Source organism: Parasteatoda tepidariorum, chromosome 3 (genome assembly GCF_043381705.1).
Source record: "Parasteatoda tepidariorum isolate YZ-2023 chromosome 3, CAS_Ptep_4.0, whole genome shotgun sequence".
NCBI classification, from domain to species: domain Eukaryota; kingdom Metazoa; phylum Arthropoda; class Arachnida; order Araneae; family Theridiidae; genus Parasteatoda; species Parasteatoda tepidariorum.
In genome coordinates this window covers 80,936,485-80,951,530 of record NC_092206.1, presented here as the reverse complement: position 1 = coordinate 80,951,530, position 15,046 = coordinate 80,936,485, and the positions used below count along the sequence as shown (strand labels likewise).

Genomic DNA, 15,046 nt, shown 5'->3' with positions numbered 1-15,046 from the left:
TTTTTTAAAGATTTGTCAATTTATATTTAATTTTGATTTTGTTATTCTAGCTGTAACTTTATCTTTATTTATTTTTTTCTTTGCATATGGGCGTTTTAATATTAGTTCTTACTCTGTGTACTTTTGAATTGTGTTTGTGTATCAATAATTTTTCATTGCAGTTACATTTCAGTTTTTAAATTTTTAAATGCTTTTTCTTATTTAGTTTATCGATTACTGGGCCTCGAGTTTTTGGTAGTACCACTGACAACAGAAAGGTTCCTATGTGTTTTCAAAGCCAATGTCTCCAGATGAAGTGTTGTTTAGCTAACATACATAGCTTTAATAATTTTTCAGTTTTTGCTTGATTTGTGTTTCTAGCTTTCTAAATTTTTAAAATAACTTTATAAATCATTTCTTGTTACACATACATACGCCGTTCATGTGCTCATTACAAAGTGAGATTTAATATAAGCCATTGTCTAGTCTAGACGAAGAACACAAGTTAGAGAAAGACACAGCAAAAATTCATCTATTATAGCGGGGAGCAGGTTTAAATCCCACCGTTTTTCTGTATCTGTGTCTTGACGATTTTCTTCATCTGTGCGACTTGCATTTCGACTTTGTCAAGGGCTCATAAGCCAAACATTGTAATGAGCAAACAAGCCTGCTTATGTATCTGTAACAATAAAAAATATAAATGATTAGAAACAATAAATAAATATAAATAAAAATAAATAAATAAATAAAAATAAATAAATAAATAAATAAATATAAATAAAAGTAAATAAATAAATAAAAATAAAAATAAATAAATAAATATAAATAAAAATAAATAAATAAATATAAATAGCTAGATACTTCCAGGATTGTGGTTGGATTCGAACTCGCTACCTCTGTGCGTCCATTTTAGGATGTTTGGACAGCGCCGATGAGTAGCAGTAAAGCTATTAAAAAAGTACAGCCTAATCTAATGTTTAGCATATTTGCAAATATATTAAAATGCATATTCGTTCATTACAAATACAATTTATTATAGTTTTAAAGGTGTGTAAATGTCAGCTTAAAGCTTAAATCGAAGCAAAAACTAATCTATAGGAAAACAAAGTTAGTCGTCTGTGTTTACTAAATAAATCAGAGTTTATGAAACTGAACATTTTTGCGTCATCTTCATTTATGCTACAACTGTTAAAATTGACACATTTTTGATTAAAACTACAAAATTATACCACATTTACTACCAATGAGCATGGTAATAAAACCATATTTTATCCTTATTCTTTCCAGAAGTAATTATTAAAACATTTCAGTAAAAATTACTGCGCTTTTTGGTGTTCCCATAAAACCAAAAATACTGCAAAATTAAACAAATTCGGGTAGCATTGACTATATTTTTTTAAACCTTTTCCTTTATAATTTATTACATGCGAAAATACTTGCGTTTCATTTTCATAAAATTATGCAACTTTATTTTAATAAAAAAAGGTGAAAGAAAACAATTGCGTGCATTATTATAATTCTACCATCATGTCAAATGTTTGTGGATAACGGTAAAGCAATTGTGTAAATAGCGTATACTATTAAAAACTGAAACAATAGTTATAAATCAATTTTTGAATTAATTGAGAAGCGTATTTTATTTTATAGCTGTTGTTCAGTTTTATTTTCATCGTTTTTTTTTATTTCCTTTTTATTTTGATGGGAGGCATTACCCACTCAATGATATTTATTCATTCAGGAATTTATAGGTTTTAATGATTTCAAGTATATTATTCATATAATATGTCTAAAAACTAAAAAGTTTGTTTATAAACTTTGTTACATCATTCAGCTAATATTTTTTAATGATTATTTTCTCACGTATGAGACTCTTACGTTCTGCGAAATAAAAAAAAATCACAAAAAAAGGAGAAATCAAAGAAAATATTTCGTGATTTTAGAGTCGTTACTTGCAATAACTTTTTCACATGTTTTGCTCAAATAGTCCATTTACTTTCAAATTCGTTTATAAACAATTGTAGTTGCGTTTGATTTCCTATAAAAATGTAAAATGAATATATTTTAAGTAAAGTGGAGGCAAAACAATGAAATTGCTGTTTTCTGTCAAACATTAATCTACGACTTGCTTATAAACTTTTCAAATCTGACTTATTAATGAAAGTTAATGAGCTTGTAAAAAAGAAAAGAATGTAGGATCGAAAAAAGCAATATGTCGCTTTAGATTTAACAGTTTTGTAAATCAAAGTTAAGAAATTTATCAAATATAATCAAAAGTTCATCTAACTTGAAAGAAGATCTGACAGTTATGTTAATGAGAAAAGTGCAGAAATATCTAACATTAAAAATTTAAACAATTTTATGAATCAAAGCTGATGAGTTTGTAGAAAATAATCGAGACGTAATGTGTGACGTTAAAGATTTAACAGTCTCGATATATGGTATTGATGATGTTATGAATCTGACAACTTTCTCGAATGGAAGCTATGAACTTGGTGGAGTTGAAGGAAAATTCTTGCAACTATTGCTAGACTTCTTGGGTGTGAATGCGAAATTTAAACATTTTAGAGATTTCGAAGGATTTCGAGAACCTAGGGAAATTGTTGATGCGGGAGAGGCAGACATAGCCATGACCCATATGATGATATACTATCGCTTTGATAAAGGTCTTTTAACTGCACCATACAGGTTCAACTATTATACATTTGCAGTTAGAAATTCTGTACCCATAGCAACAAGATTTGCATTTTTCCAACCCTTTTCCTTAGACACATGGGTGGGATTTCTCGTTGTTTTTATATTTATTCCAATACTTGGCATCAAAATAATGTACAACAAGTTATCTTATTTGGATCTACTTTTTAGCATGAGTAGCTGTGTCTTGAAGCAACCGTTAGAACTTCCACTGGAATCCTTAAAAGCCAGATTATTATTTTTGTTTTGGCTGTTTTTCACCATGATAATTTCCTTTTGTTATTCGGCAGTTTTTTTCTCCTTTATGGTGAATACGTTAAAAAATCCTCCAGTGCGAAATTTCGATGAGCTCTCCAATGCAGTCCATGCTGGGACTCGTAAATGTTACATGCTTCCCATAAAGGCAAGCATAAATGCGCTAAAATTTTCCAAGAATGCCAACGTTAGACGATTAATTAAGCATGTAGAAGACAATAGTTATTTTTTTGATTATAAGAGGAATAGAGATTTTCATGATGCTTTAGTCGAGGGCAATGCAGTGATTCGTTCAGAGTTTATATTGAGGATAAAGTATGGTCCGAATCCAATGCTTTTCATATCAGATGACAAAATTTCATTTTCCCTGGTCTCCATTTATTTTCGCAAAAATTTTTGTTTAAAGAAAAGAATAAATATTTTCATTTCACGATCTTGGTATTTTGGATTATACCAGAAATGTATTAAAGAGGTTCAAATGAAATATATTGCCTCTGCAATGAAAAACTCATATATCAGTACAAATTCTCCTAAACCATTGCATTTGTATGATATTTCTGGTGTTTTTATTTTATTATTTTTTGGTTACATTCTTTCTTTCATTGTGTTAGTGATGGAAAATATTCTGAAAAAATATGCAAAGTAATGAAATTTATATTGTCTATTATATTTTATTATTTTCTGGGTTATATCCAATATCTTTTCTCTTACTGATAATAGAAATAATTCTGAACAGATATGCAAAACGATGAAATTTATGCTGTAGATTAAATTATAGTATAGTATTTTTTGTATATATTTCATTTTTTCTTGTGCAGATGAATAAAAATAATTCTGAATGAATATGAAAGAAATAAAATTTATATTGACTATTATATTTTATTATTTTCTGGATAATATTCTGTATCTTTTCTCGTACTTATAATAGATAAAAATCTGAACAATGAACAAAGCAATGAAATTTGTATTGTAGACAAATTTATAGTTTATTATTTTCTGGAAATATTTTATTTTTTCTTGTTCAGATGAATAAAAATAATTCTGAACAAATATACAAAGTAGTGAAATTTATATTGTCGATTATATTTTATTATTTTCTGTATTATATTAAAAATCTTTTCTTGTTCATATAATAGAAAAAATACTGAACAGATATACAAAACAATGAAATTTGTATCGTAGACAAATTTATAGTTAATTAATTTATGTGTTACATTCAATATCTTTTCTCGTACTGATAATAGAAATAATTCTGAACAGATATACAAAACAATGAAATTTATGTTGTAGATTAATTTGTAGTTTATTACTTTCTGCGCATATTTAATTTTTTCTTCTGTAGATGAATAAAATTAATTAGGAACAGATATATAAGACAATTGTATCGTCTATTACTTAATATTTTATTATTTTAGAGTTATATTCAATATCTTTTCTCGTTCATATAATAGAAAGAATTCTGAACAGATATACAAAACAATGAAATTTGCATTATAGAGAAATTTATGGTTTATTATCTTCTTAATTTATAGTTTTTATTCAATATATTTTCTCATACTGATAATAGAAAGAATTTTGAACAGATAGAAAAAATAATGCTATTTATATCTTCTTTTACTTAATATTGATTATCTTTTGGCAATGTTATATCTTTTTACTTATTGGCGGCAATTAAAATATTTCTTAACAAATATAAAAGTGAAGGAAATTTAGGTATTGCGAAATGCATGGCGATCATAAAAGATTTTTAGCATTGATTTGCCTTTTTTTGAGTCATCTTTTAATCTAAAGCTATTTGCAATTATTCACGATAAAAATATGGAAACAAATAAAAGCAACTAATAGATTGGTATGAAAGGAGATAAACAATTAAATACGCATTATTTTTAAAAATTTATTAAAAAGTGCATATTGACGGGTTCAGTAGAGAGAAGAACAACAGTGAAACAAATCAAAGAGACTAATTGATCGGTATGAAATGGGATAAACAATTAAAAATGCAAAATTTTTTACAAACTTAAAAATGTATATTGACGAGTTTTGCATAGAGAAGAACGACATGGAAATAAATATGGAAACAAATAAAAGAGACTAATTGGTCGGTTTAAAATGTGATAAACAATTAAACATGTATTATTTTTCCAAAAGTATTTAAAAGACAAGTATGTAGACAATTGGCACGAGAACAACAGTGAATATGTCATTAAAGATCAAATAATTTTGCTTATAAAAACTTATGAGTTATCTGATTTCACGAATAGAAGAAAAAGACAACACGAGGAAATTGATGTGTGACATTAAAGAATTAACAATTTTGATAAGTAAAGTGCAAGACATCTTTAATTTGACTACTTCGTCAGATGGACGTTATTAACTTAGTGGAGTGGATGGAAAATTTCTTCAGTTATTGCTTGATTTCTTAGGTGTAAATGAGAAGTTTAAATACTACTATGATTCGATCGATCTTTAAACACAATCCGAAATTATTGACAGTGGAGCAGCAGACATTGTTACATTCCGCAAAATGACCTACTATCGATTTGTTCAGGGTGGTTTAAGCGCACCTTACACCATCGACTATTACACATTTAAAGTGAGAAATTCTGTACCCATATCCACTATATTTGGGTTTCTTTATCCCTTCACTCTTTACACATGGTTAGGATTTCTTATTGCTTTTGCTTTAATTCCAAAAGTTGGCATTAAAATAATAAAAAATAAGTTATCTTATATAGATCTTCTCTTTTATATGTCTAGTACTGTCTTGAAGCAGGGGTTACGGTTTTCAATCGAATCCATAAAAAGCAGATTATATTTCTTGTTTCGGTTGTTCTTTACCATGACAATTTCCTTCAGTTATTCAGCAGTCTTCTTCTCCTTTATGGTAAATCCCTTAGAAATTCCAGCAGTGCAAAATTTTGAAGAACTTTCCAATGCCGTTAATGCTGGTACTCACAAATGCTATATGATTTATTTTAAGGGACCTGTAAATTCATTTAAGCATTCCAATAATATCAAACTGAGAGAATTAATTAATCATATTGAAGATAAAAATTATTTTTATGATTATCAAAAGAATATTGATTTTAACGAAGATTTAGTCAAAGGGGGTGCAGTTCTTCATTTCGATTCATTTTTAAGGTAGAAGTTTGGTATGAATCCGATGCAGTTACGCTTTCTTTCATATCCGATGACAAAGTTTCATTCAGTCCTATCTCTTTTTATTTTCGTAAAAAATTTGTTTAGGGAAAAGAATAAATAGTTTCGTTTCACGTGCGTGGAATTCAGGATTGTACCAGAAATGTTTCAAAGATGTCCAAATGAAAGATTCGATTACTCCATCGAAAAACTTATACTTTACTACAAATATTTTCAATCCATTGCATTTGTATGATGTTTCCGGTGTTTTCATTTTATTAATATTTGGTAATATTCTGTCATTTGTTGTGTTGGTGTTAGAAATACTTCACAGCAAATATACAAGCAATACAAAGTTTTGATTATGAATGGTACGCTTTTAGCGTATTATCCCGTCAACGAATTTTGGTGAAACTAAAAATAAATTTGGAAGGGTTCCAAAGTTAAATACTTTCATCTCGTTTCTTGATTGTCATAAGTTATATTTGTATTTTGTCTATTTATTTATGACCGATTACTAAGTAAAAATGAACATATATATATATATATATATANTATATATATATATATATATATATATATATGATGGCTGATGGCAAAATACCACCAACAGTCCAAATTCCTAACTGTCCCGAGAATAAGCAAAAAAGACAACCTTTTTAAATCACATATCATTTGCATAACATTTATTAAGGATTTAACTTTATTGTTTTTTTTTAATGTTGTAACTACCGTTGTCTTCCCTGTATGCTTGGGTTGTTTCCATATTAAAAAATAATGATCTGTACTATCTTTGGTACTCATTTACTAGACCAATTTAAGATGAAATATTAAGCATCATTAGCAGCCTACAGAGTTTAAGGTCAATACGAATAGTACTGCGCCTTTGAAATTGATCATAACATTACAATAAATATTTTTGAATGTAAAAATATTTGTTTCAAACTGTCTTTGGAATTTTAAATGTTATTTTAATTTTTTATTATATTAGAGAAGTAAAGAATCTAATTACAGAGAAGTCTTAATTACAGCTATAATTTGTGAAAATATTGATATTGTAATAGCGTATGTTTCAACTTCGTAAAAGCTTAATTGAAAGACACTAAAAAAATTTTAAACGTGAAAAATTATATTTTATGTCTTAGCTCAAATTTTTAATTTCGTAAATTGGCTTTGTCCAGTTGTAACTGAGATTTGTAAGTTTGAATATCAATGATGTTTACTAGTTTACAGCTCTGTTTGATAAAAGCGAAGTTTCATTGAGATTCACCGTAAAAATTAATTAATGACTAATTTTTGATGATAGTATCAAGTAAGCGTAGATAAGTATTAAAGTTTGATGACGTAACCTAATTGGCACTTGTAGTTTGAATTTTATCCGAAACTATGTGCTAATTTTTGCCTGCAGTTACGCTTTTAAGACGTGTTGCTATAAACATATTCGAATTAATGGTAACTGAAATTAGAATGAGTTATATCGTAAATTGCAAAATTAATGGAAGATAATGAATGTGGTAAATTTTGACAATCTTGAATCAGCCATGAGCAATAGCACTATTTTTTGATACCAAATGATAATGAGTATAATTTGTCTTCATTTTGTTGCTTAGTTCCTCTTTTGCTTCATAAAGCATGTTTGCTTAATACAATAATGCTAATTAAACTAAGAGGATGACAAATAATGATACTAATAAAATATAACTAATGTTTTACTTTCTTTATTTGTAGAAGACATGTCTTTCAGTTTTTGTGTATGATTGCGTAGCATTTATTTAAACTGATTTTAAAAAAATTTAAGTTTTAAGTTTATAAACATAATTATCCTAACTATCCTTTTTATAAGTTGATATCAAACGTAATACGGCATAAGGAGGACAACTCACACAGAGACGGCCAACACTCTAAATTCCTTAGAAGGAAACGAAATTTCTTAGAAGGAAGAACAAAAACATATTAAACATATTAAAAAAAAACTTTAAAAAGTGGCATTCAATTGGCCTAAGACAGTGAATTAAATTAAAACAAGGCTGCAATTTTCAAACAAATCATTAACATGAGATATATTTTAAAAATAGGTTTTTTTAAATTATAATAAAGAATTTTTAAGACTTCAAGAAAAGAAATCAGTGCTGCAAAAATCATTTCAAAGATTTTTTAAGCGTTTTGATTTGATATTGATTAAAGTGTTTCTTTGCTATAAGTTTTATTTGTTTTTTTTGCTTTGTATAGCGGAGACAATAATCAACGGCATATATTCGTTTAGATTTTAGTAGATTTTAATGATTTTAAGTAGCTTTTATTCTCATAATTTACTATTCTTTTCTGTTCTGAGTCATAAAAAATGGAAATCTGAGACAGAATTTTTCTATTTATTATTCTCACATATTAGTTAGTAAGTACAAACCACGGAATCAATTTGAGGTTGAATCAGTCTTTTGAATATGGCATGAATCAGAATGTATTCATATCCGAAGATAATATTTCATTTAGCTTTATTTTCATTAGAATTTCTATTTAGAGAAAAATCTAAATATTTTCATCTCACGAGCGTGGAGCGTAGCGTACGATTATACCAAAACTGTTTTAATGAAGTTCAAATGAAAAATGACCACAATTACTGTTAATTGGAGCCACGAAGGCTCATTGGTTAGAATCTCTTTGCCGTCGGGCTAACCGTGAGAGGCTTTCGAGGTTTTATTCTCTATGTAACACAGCTACGTAGCTATGTAACGCAGGGTTAGTTCCCTCAAAAAGTTCTCCATGAAGACTAGTTTGTCCTAATACTTGATCCGGGAGTTCTGGGTTCGATTCAAAATTACTAGTTGATCATTGATAGTCGTAAAATCAGAATTGCGTTGGCTGTGCACTTGTAATAAAACAAAAATTACTGTTAATATATTAGATTTGCTTGATGTTTTCATGTTTTCGTTTTATGATTTTTTGGTGACTTTCTATCTTTTTCGCGTTGATGCTAGAAATATTTCTGAATAAATAAAAAAGCAATGAAGTTTAAAATACGTGGAATGCTTAGTAATTGTTAATGCCTTTTAGTAAATATTTGCTTAGTTTTTTTTTTTTTTAATATCGATCTTCATGTTGAAAATAGTTCTGAAAAATAGATAATTTATTTTAAATTAACTAAACTAATTTTCATGAAAGTATTGGGTCAAATAAAAAGATTTTAAGTGGAGTGAGATATATAAATTTTGAAAGTTATAAAGTTTGAAAGTTTGTTGTTATAACCTTACTTTGCAGAAAAAAGTTGGTAAGAATTTTCTTAAAATGGAAAATTTTATTTGTATAATTGTATAATGTTATATAATGTTAATGAAGTTTATTTGTATAATGTTGATGAAATAGATTTTGTCATATTTATCGTTCATAATTGTTTGCAATATTTGAAAATTGCGTAAGTTTGATTATTTACCTTTTTTTGTATTATTTGGTTGATTAAAGTCGATATACGATTGATTTTAAAGCTACCTTCCTAAAAAAATGCATGAATGATTCGCATATTTTACATCAAGATAGATAGAAAATGTGAATTTTTTATGAAAAACTGATAGAGATCTTTCATTAGAAATAGAGATTCGTAAAATATATCACAAATTTTTGTAGACTTCATTATTTTAATTATGCTTTTAGAATGTTAAAGGTAATTATTGACTTAAAGTTATGTGTTTCAAGGCTAACACAATATGCAAACAAAAAGCTAATCTGAAATGTAGAATGTACTAAAATAAAGTTCCTGTAGATGGCAGCTTTTTATTGGAATTTTTACTCATAGAGTGTTCTTGTTTTATTTTTCAAGACTTTCGAAAGGGGTCAGCACTTGACATGTTTCTAAAGAATTTTTATTTTATTTCTATTTGGTTATTTTATCTCTAACTTTATCTTCATTTATTTTTCTTATATGTTGGCGTATCATTATTAGTTCTTACTCTGTGTACTTTTGAATTGTGTTTGTGTATCAATAATTTTTAATTGCATTTATTTTTCAATTTTTGAATTCTTAATTACTTTTTCTTATTTAGTTTATCCATTATGGGGCTTCGGGGCACTGTGAGTTTTTAACATTATCACTGACGACAGAAAGGCTGTGTGTTGGCAGACAGAATGTTCCCGGAGGAAATGCTGTTTGCTAACTTACATATCTTTAGTAATTCTTCGTTTTTTGATTGAATGTGTTTCTAGTTTTCTAAATTATTGAAATAACTTTTTAAATCACTCCTTGTTACACATACATATGCCGTTTATGTGCTCATCACAAGCCTTATATTTTTGAATGNAAAGTAAGTGCTCTAATTCTAATTTAAGAATTAATAATATAAATAAATAATATAAATAAATAAATACAAATTAATAATATAAATAAATAAATATAAATATATATAGGATTTGAACCAGCTACCTCTAAGCTTCCATTTTAGGAAGTTTGGACAGCCTCAATGCGTAATAGTAAAGCTATTGATTTAGTTCTGCCTAGTCTAGTATTTAGTATATTAGCAAATATATTGCAAAGGCATATTTGTTTATTACAAAGACAAATTTCTTACAATTTTACAGGTTGGTTTATAGCTTAAATAGAAGCAAAAACTAATCTATTAGAAAACAAAGTGAGGTGTTTACTAAATAAATCAGAGTTTATTAAACTGAACATTTTTTCGCCATCCTTATTTATGTTAGTACTGTTAAAATTGCCACCTTTTTGGTAAAAACTACAAAATTTACCATATTTACTACCAAACAGCATGGTAATAAAATCATATTTTATTGTTAATGTGATAATGTTAATTATCACAAGTATTTGCTTTAATTTTGTTTTCTTAATTTGCTTTACTTTTATTATCTTAACTCTCAATTTATTATTTACGAATTACTGCTTTTAACTTCATTTAACATTCAGTTTACATTTGAAAAATTTATCAATTTATAATGTACATGTTTATTTACTAAATTTTTTTTAATTATTAACTTTTATAGATTTGTTGTATTTTATAATTTTTTTATGCAATTGTAATTTATTTATATTATCAATTAGTGTTTTTTTTCCTTTTTCGATCATGCACTCCCCTCATGTGATATTTCCCAATCTTATTTTTTTGCACGTGCGGTAATCTGATATGCGCTGCACCCATCATCTTGGACCCCTCTTCCTAACACCTGCGTGGGAGGATTTTGGTACCCTTTTTAGTTGCAGCTGCATTCGCTGGTCAACCGTGAGAAATAGATATATAAGTTTTTTTTATGTCTTGTCCCCTTCACCTCGTGACAATTTTTCTTTTTCTCACACAGCATGTGTACTTTTAATTGCGAACCGGACGGTATTCGTTAATTTTAACCTTTAGCCTTTTGACCTCGCGGTCGCGACCCCCTTCGACCACGTGTTGTCCTTTACTTGCTCCTTCTATCGGGAGAGGTTGAATTTTGAACAACCCTTAATTTTTTTCATTGGTCTACTATTAAGTTGTCCTACCCCTCGTTTCCCTCATTGGCTTTTCAAGGGTGACCCCCGAGCTTACATAAGGTGATGCATGACGAAAAAAAAGAAAAAAGGAGATTGGCTTTTATCTGAATATGTGATTGAATTTTTTGAATGACAAGATTTTGATCTGGTGATGTAAAAAAATGTTGGAAATACTTTGTGAAAAATATGATTTTTTGTTTGTGATTGTGAGTTTACGAAGGCTATCTTATAGTGTTTGTGTCGATGTATAACACCGATTCAAAATAATAAACAGATTTATTTTTACGAGTGACCAGCCTCATGTATCTTCATATTATCACCTTACAATTTAGTTCTCTCAACGCCATGTTGGGGTGAGTAGTCATTGTTTTTTTTTAGTTAGCACAGATGATTATCAATCTCACAAGAATGTGTTTTCTTTTAAATATTTCCATATGCAATTCTCCTTATCATTTATATTAATGGTTTTTGTTTATCTGCTTATTTTTCTAAATTTTTGACCCAATGGACCTATTGGGTTATTTCGGAGTTCAACAATGCTGAACCACCACTATTTGGTCTTTTATTTAACGAGATTTAATGTATAATTTTTTACCTTGCCATATTCATTTAAGTACTATTTTATTTTAATTTGCTATGCATTCTTGTGGGTTTGCCTTGCCACATACACATTTTTTTATTGTATTTATTAAATCCGTAGCTGTGAGTCAATTGTCTCTGGTTAGTGTTTTAGGCATTATTCTTTCATTAGGTCATTTAGCATTAACCTTATTTTTAATCTTAACTTTGATTAATTGTTTTAATTTCATATTTTGATTATTTTCAATTTTTAATTCCTTTAAACCTTAATAAACTTACTTTATTTAAACTCTTACAGTTAACTTTTCCAGAAGTCATTATTAAAACGTTTCAGTAAAAGTTACAGCGCTTTTTGGTGTTCCCCTAAAACGAAAAATACAGTAAAATTCACCAAATTCGGGTAGTTTTGACTATATTTTTTTAAGCCTTTTCCTTTATAATTCCTTACATGCCCAAATACTTACGTTTCATTTTCATAAAATTATGCAACTTTACTTTAATAAAAAAAGGTGAAAGAAAAAAATTGCGTGCTTTATTATAATTCTGCCATCATGTCAAATGTTTGTGAAAAGCGATAAAGCAATTGTGTAAATAGCGTATACAATTGAAAACTAAAATGATTGTTATAAAATCAATTTTCGAATTAATTGAGAAACGTTTTATTTTATAGCTGTTGTTCAATTTTATTTTCATCGCTTTTTTTATTTCCTTTTTATTTTGCTGGGAAGCATTACTATACTCACTCAAAGATATTTATTCATTCGGGAATTTATGGGTTTTAATGATTTCAAGTATATTATTCATATAATATGTCTATAAACTAAAATGTTTGTTTATAAACTTTGTTACATTATTCAGCTAATATTTTTTAATGATTATTTTCTCACGTATGAGACTCTTGAGTTCTGCGAAATAAAAAAAAATCACAAAAAAAGAGAAATTAAAGAAAATATTTCGTGATTTTAGAGTCGTTACTTACAATAACTTTTTCACATGTTTTGCTTAAATAGTTCATTTACTTTCAAATTCGTTTCTAAGCAATTGTAGTTGCATTTGATTTCCTAGAAAAATGTAAAATGAATATACTTTAAGTAAAGTGGAGGGCAAAACAATGAAATGACTATTTTCTGACAAACATTAATCTACGACTTGCTTATAAATCTTGCTTTTCAAATCTTACTTATTAATGAAAGTTAATGAGCTTGTGAAAATAGAAAAAAATGTAGGTGCGGAAAAAGCAATATGTCGCTTTAAATTTTACTGTTTCGTAAATCAAAGTTAAGAAACTTATTAAAGTTCATCTAAGAAGATCTACCAGTTATGTTCATGATAAAAATGCAGAAGTATTTAACATTAAAAGTTTAAGAATTCTGTGACTCAAAGCTGATGAGTTTGTAGAAAATAATCGAGAAGTTATGTGCGACGTTAAAGATTTAACAGTCTCGATATATGAAATTGATGATGTCATGAATCTGACAACTTTCTCGGATAGACGCTATGAACTTGATGGAGTTGAAGGAAAATTCTTGCAACTATTGCTAGACTTCTTGGGTGTGAATGCGAAGTTTAAATATTTTAGAGATTTCGAAGGATTTCGAGAACCTAAGGAAATTGTTGATGCCGGAGAGGCAGACATAGCCATGACCTATAAGATGATATACTATCGCTTTGATCAAGGTCTTTCTAGTGCCCCATACTTATTCAACTATTATGCATTTGTAGTTAGAAATTCTGTTCCCATTTCTACAAGATTTGCATTTTTTCAACCTTTTACTTTAGATACATGGGTGGGATTCCTCGTAGTCTTTATATTCATTCCAATACTCGGCATCAAAATAATGTACTGTAAGTTATCTTATTTGGATCTACTTTTTCGTATGAGTAGCTGCGTCTTGAAGCAACCGTTAGAATTTCCTCTAGAATCCTTAAAGTTCAGATTATTATTTTTGTTTTGGCTGTTTTTCACCATGATAATTTCCTTTTGTTATTCAGCAGTTTTTTTCTCCTTTATGGTGAATCCATTAAAAAATCCTCCAGTGCGAAATTTCGATGAGCTCTCCAATGCAGTCTATGCTGGGACTTGTAAATGTTACATGCTTCCTATAAAGGCAAGCATAGATTCGCTAAAATTTTCCAAGAGCGCCTACGTTAAAAGACTAATTAAGCAAATGGAAGACAATAGTTATTTTTTTGATTATAAGAGGCATAAAGATTTTCATGATGCTTTAGTTGAAGGTGATGCAGTGATTCGTTCAGAGTTTATATTGAGGATAAAGTATGGTCCAAATCCAATGCTTTTCATATCAGATGATAAAATTTCATTTTCCCTGGTCGCCATTTATTTTCGAAAAAATTTTTGTTTAAAGAAAAGAATAAATATTTTCATTTCACGAGCTTGGTATTTTGGATTATACCAGAAATGTATTAAAGAGGTTCAAATGAAATATATTGCCTCTGCATTGAAAAACTCATATATCAATACAAATTCTCCTAAACCATTGCATTTGCATGATATTTCTGGTGTTTTTATTTTATTAATTTTTGGATATTTTCTGTCTTTCATCGTGTTAGTGATGGAAAAAATTCTGAGCAAATATGCAAAGTAATGACATTTATATTGTCTATAATATTTAATTATTTTCTGGATTATATTCTATATGTTTTTTTTCACTGTTAATAGAAATAATTCAGAAGAGAAATGTGAAGAAATGAAATTTATATTGTAGACTAATTTATAGTTTATTATTTTCTGGATACATAAATTTTTTTTGCGTAAATGAATAAAAGTAATTCTGAACAAACATGCAAAGTAATGAAATTTATATTGTCCATTATATTTTATTATCTTCAGGATAATATTCAATATCTTTTCTCGTACTTATAACAGAAATAATTCTGAACATATGTACAAAACAATGAAATTTATGTTGTAGATTA

The 15,046-nt window shown here is 27.9% G+C and overlaps 1 protein-coding gene across 1 annotated transcript in view; it reads left to right on the top strand.

Moving 5' to 3' along the window:
* Nucleotides 1-11,799: 11,799 nt before the first annotated feature.
* The window catches only part of LOC107450174 (cytochrome P450 4C1), a 64,111-nt gene continuing 60,864 nt past the window's right edge, over nucleotides 11,800-15,046 (top strand). The window contains exon 1 of the mRNA XM_071178891.1: nucleotides 11,800-11,883. The gene's annotated coding sequence lies outside the window, so the exon portion shown is untranslated. The remainder of the gene's footprint in view (nucleotides 11,884-15,046) is intronic.